We start from the raw sequence: 5,155 nt of genomic DNA on the forward strand, positions 1-5,155 counted from the left end.
GTTAAAACCCAGAGTTTGTTAATCCCACCTGTGGGATGGACTTGTTGATGTAAAAAGAGAGTCCTGAACTGGGAGGAGCTGGTGACGTAGATTTGGAGAGACAATAGAGAGGCAGAAGAACTATTTTTGGGAAGCAGCACCCTCGTGGAGGCAGAGAGAGAGCCTGAGAAGGATTGCTGAGGGCCACTTTGAATTGCCCTGGACTTTTGAGACCTGCCCCCGGAGCTGCCAAGGACTGAGGAGACATGGCTGTTTTGCTGGTACTTTGTCTGTCTGTTTTGATGTTGTTTTGCCAGATTTGTCCACTGGTAAAAGACAGTCCTGTTGTTGAAGAAGTCCTGGAACCTGGCTATTGGCTAAGAGCTCCTGAGACTGTCCTGCAGACAGAGAGTGAATACTGTCCACTGGTGAAGGACAGTGCTGTTGTTGCAGGGGTCTGGGAACCTTTCTGTTGGTTCAGAGCTACTGAGACTGTCCTGCAGACAGAGAGTGAATATTGTCCACTGGTGAAGGACAGTGCTGTTGTTGCAGGGGTCTGGAGACTGTCCTGCAGACAGAGTGAATACTGTCCACTGGTGAAGGACAGTGCTGTTGTTGCAGGGGTCTGGGAACCTTTCTGTTGGTTCAGAAGCCCTGAAGAAGGATTTTCTTGTTGTGTGTTTACAGAAATCCTGGGAGAGGGTTTTGCTAGTGTTTTCAGGGGTTCTAGGACTGTTCTGCAGACAGAGGATGAATTAATGAAGAGACTGGCAATGTATCTTGTGGCCTTGCTAAGCCTTGTCTCCCCAGGAACTAAGATTGCTGAGAACTTGCCTCCTGTCAAGATGAAGAAAAGACCTCCATTTGGGTATTAAGTGCTGTGCTTAAACTTGATGTAACTCTGGGGTAGCATCAATTGTGATCCAGGGGTGGGGAACTTTTGACCTTTTTGTGTTCTATGGTTGAACAAATGAATGTACTTTACTTATGTTTGGAAACTAATCTCCATTTGAGAAGAGGGGCTTTATGGTAGACTAAATGGAGGTACAGCCTAGGGGTGGAGTAGTATTTAGTACAGGGACTTTGTAATTGATTGAATGATTGAAAGGTCCTGGGGTGGGGTAGTACTTGGAGATTATTTAATCACACTTAGTAAATGCTGTATTTTGAATGATGTCATGTTTTGACCTTCTCTGTTCTTGGTTTGTCACTGAATAAAATGGAGAGCACCTGTGCTGGTATTCTGAACCTTGGGAAGTTGCCTTTCCTTGGCATTACATTACAGGTACATCCAGTGGGATTGCTATTTTGGGGTGGTAAGTAGGGGAAAAATTGGGAGAAAATTTGTAACTCAAAATCTTATGGAAGTGAATGAGGTAAACTAGAAGTTAATTAAGCATCTAATAAAAAAAAAAGGTCAGTAGGAAAGGTCTGTCACACCTGGGTGAGAGAATAGTGCAGTCTGGCTCCAGCCCTGGTATGGCTGCTGTGGCAGTGGCATTAGCTGCTTCCAGAGCTCTTAGTCCACAGATGGTGGTGGTGGGGGGGATTGAAAAGCAGATCAGAGGGAGATTGTGGGGATTTCTTTGCTGGTGCTGAGGCAGGATTCTCTTGCTTTGCCCATGCTTAGATTTGGGTTGTAGTCCTGGGTGGCATAACTAGGGCAAGGAGGAGTGCTGGCCTGGTGGAGCTTGTGGTTCCTATGGAGAGGGAATTCCCCCTCACAGTTCCAAGGTGGAAAAGAGTGCTTAAGAGGAGTAGAAACCTCTCCTTTGATCTGTCTGATCAAAAACTGCTGAAGAAAACAACACCTTAAAAATAGATTAAATAAAATGGTGAAAGAGGTTCAAAAAGTCAATGTGGAGAAGAATCCCTTAAAAAGCAGAATTGGCCAATTGGAAAAGGAGGTCCAAAAGCTCACTGAAGAAAATAATTTCTTAAAAATTAGAATGGAGCAAATGGAAGCTAATGACTTTATGAGAAATCAAGAAATTATAAAACAGAACCAAAAGAAAGAAAAAATAGAAGACACTGTGGAATATTTCAGGCAAACAACTCACCTGGAAAATAGATCCAGGAAAGATAATTTAAAAATTATTGGACTATCTGAAAGCCATGATCAAAAAATAAAAGAACCTAGGCATCATCTTTCAAGAAATAATCAAGAAAAACTGCCCTGATATTCTAGAACCAGAGGTTAAAATAGTAATTGAAAGAATCTACCAATCACCCCCGAAAGAGATCCCAAAAATAAAACTCCTAGGAATATTGCAGCTGAATGCCAGAATTCTCAGGTCAAAGAGAAAATATTTCAAGCAGCCAGAAAGAAACAATTCAAGTATTGTGGAAACACAATCAGCATAACACAAGATTTAGCAGCCTCTACATTAAAGGATCAGAGGGCTTGGAATATGATATTCCAGAGGTCAAAGGAGCTAGGATTAAAGCCAAGAATCACCTACCCAGCAAAACTGAGTATAATACTTCAGGGAGAAAACGGACATGCAATGAAAAAGAGGACTTTCAAGCATTCTTGATGAAAAAGATCAGAGCTGAACAGAAAATTTGACTTTCAAATACAAGAAGCAAGAGAAGCATGAGAATGTAAACAAGAAAGATAAATCATAAGGGACTTATTAAAGTTGAACTGTTTACATTTCTACATGGAAAGATGATATTTGTAACTCATGAGACCTTTCTCAGTCTTAGGGTAGTTGGAGGGAATACACATACATATGTATATAAGCATATGTACATATATGTATATATACACACAGGGTACAGGGTTAGTTGAATATGCAGGGATGATGTCTAAAAAATAAGATTTAGGGGTGAGAGAGGAATGTACATTGGAGGGAAAGAGAGGGGGGAGGTGAGAGGGAATGAGTGAAACTTACCTTCATTGGATTTGACTTAAGGAGGGAATAACATGCCCTCAGTTGGGTATCTTACCCTATAGAAATGTAGCGGGGGAAGTGCATAAGAAGAGGGAATGAGAAGGGAGGGCAAATGGGAGAAGGAGGTAATCAGAAGAAAACACTTTTGAGAAGGGACAAGGGGAAAAGAGAGAATAGAATAAATGGGGAACTGGATAGGATGGAGGGAAATATAGTTAGTCTTTCACAACATGACCATTATGGAAGTGTTTTGCATAATCATGCATGTATAACCTGTATTGAATTGCTTGCCTTCTCAATGAGGGTGGGTGGGGATAGAGGAAGAGAGAGAATGTGGAACTCAAAATTTTAAAAATGAAAGTTAAAAATTGTTTTTATATGCAATTAGTAAATAAGATATATAGGCAGTGGGGTATAGAAATCTATCTTGCCCTACAGGAAAATAGAAAGGAAAGGAATAAGAGAAAGGAGGGGTGATAGAAAGGAGGACAGATTGGGGGAAGGGGTAATCATAATGCATGTCACCTTGGGGTGGAGAGAGGGGAGAGAGGGGAAGAAATTTTGGAACTCAAAATCTTGTGGAAGTAAATGTTGAAAACTAAAAATCAATTCATTAATAGAAAAAAAGAATTAGAAATCAAGGTGATGCCCATCAATTGGGGAATGGTTGAACAAGTTGTGGTACTTGATTTTGAAGGAACACTATTGTACCATAAGAAATAATGAGCAGGATACTCTCAGAAAGCCCTGGAAAAAATTGCACAGGATGATGCAAAGTCAAACATACTACATACAAAGTAACAGCAATATTAATATGTAAGATGATCACCTGTGAATGACTTAACTATTTTCAGCAATACAATAATCCAAGACAACTCTGAAGGACTTAGGGTAAAAAATGGTATCCATCCCCAGAGAAAGAACTGATGGTGTCTGAATACAGATTGAAGCATACATTAAAAACAAAAAGAAAACATCTGACTTGTATAGACCCTGTTTATATATCCTTCAGGTGTGTTTTTTTTCAAAGTATTTCAGGATGTTCAGTGAGTTTATATTTTAGATAATATAGGGGCATCCTCAGAGCTTCTACTGATTCATTGGTCCCTGACTGAAAAGCTAATTAAATGTCACTGGTTGAAGAGAGCACTGGTTTTGAGTCAGAGAATATAGGTTCAAACTTCAGTTCTTCTAATAATATTGATTTTACCTTGGGTAAGTCATTCTATTGCTATCAGCCTCAGTTTCTCCAACTGTAAAATGAAGGTTCATAGATCTAAAAACAGAAGGAGTTTTACACACCATGTAGTCTAGACCCCTCATTTCTCTAATGGAAAGAAAAAAAAAACCTGAGGGCCAAAGAAACTGAATGACTTCCCCAAAGTGAAAAGGCTAGACTTTAAATCCAGGACTCTTAATATTACAGCAAGATAGATCTAGAACTGGAAGGGAACTTAGAGGCCATCTAATCTTACTCCCTCACTTTACAGATGAAGGGACCGAGGTATGAGGATTTTGTGACTCACTGAAGTTTCCATAGTTAGTAGGCATCAGAGGTGATATCTGAATATAGACCCTCTGACACCACCAAAGTTTCACTGAATCATGTTGGCTTCTAGGCCACCTCCTGATTCAGCTGTACTTTTGCATTAAATGGCATCTTCAAATTTAAAATATTTCTAAAATGTCAACAGATATTCTGGGTACAATTGTACCCAGGTAGCAGACCTTTTGTCTGATGTCAGAGAGGTAACATTATGATTAATGAGTCTTTTGATTTCACTTCATATTGATTCTCAAATGGGGCATGTGTCTAAAACAACAAAAAAAATTACTACATCTCAAGTCCCAAGACAGGAGACTTGGAAAATACTGATTAAATTTTCCTTGATAAAGGGGCAGATTCATACCTTTGCTGCCACATTCAAATCCCTTAAGTAAATTACCTTTGATTGGACTTCCCCTGGTTAATTCCTCTGAGCCATTGCATGAATTTTTTTCTCCTTTTTTAATGGAGCTTTCTTAAAGATTTTATGAAGCCCTTGTTTCATCTACTTTTCGACTTTCAAACACAGCCTTCCCCACCCCTATTCCCCCATTTATCTCTTTTATGAGCTGTTTTAATATGAAGAACTAAAAAGGGAAGGTCAAGATGGGGACCCACAAACTGAGCAAAGTCTGTCTGGCCATGCAATCTGATTAGAGAGTAAAAGCTGAATTGAGAGCCTGGGAACAGATTATATATATCCTCCCTTCACAGGCCTCTGCTTTGCTTTGCC

This window comes from Petaurus breviceps, unplaced genomic scaffold (genome assembly GCF_028583685.1).
Source record: "Petaurus breviceps papuanus isolate PSGF00001 unplaced genomic scaffold, PetGlider_PUasm1.0 171, whole genome shotgun sequence".
Lineage (NCBI taxonomy): Eukaryota > Metazoa > Chordata > Mammalia > Diprotodontia > Petauridae > Petaurus > Petaurus breviceps.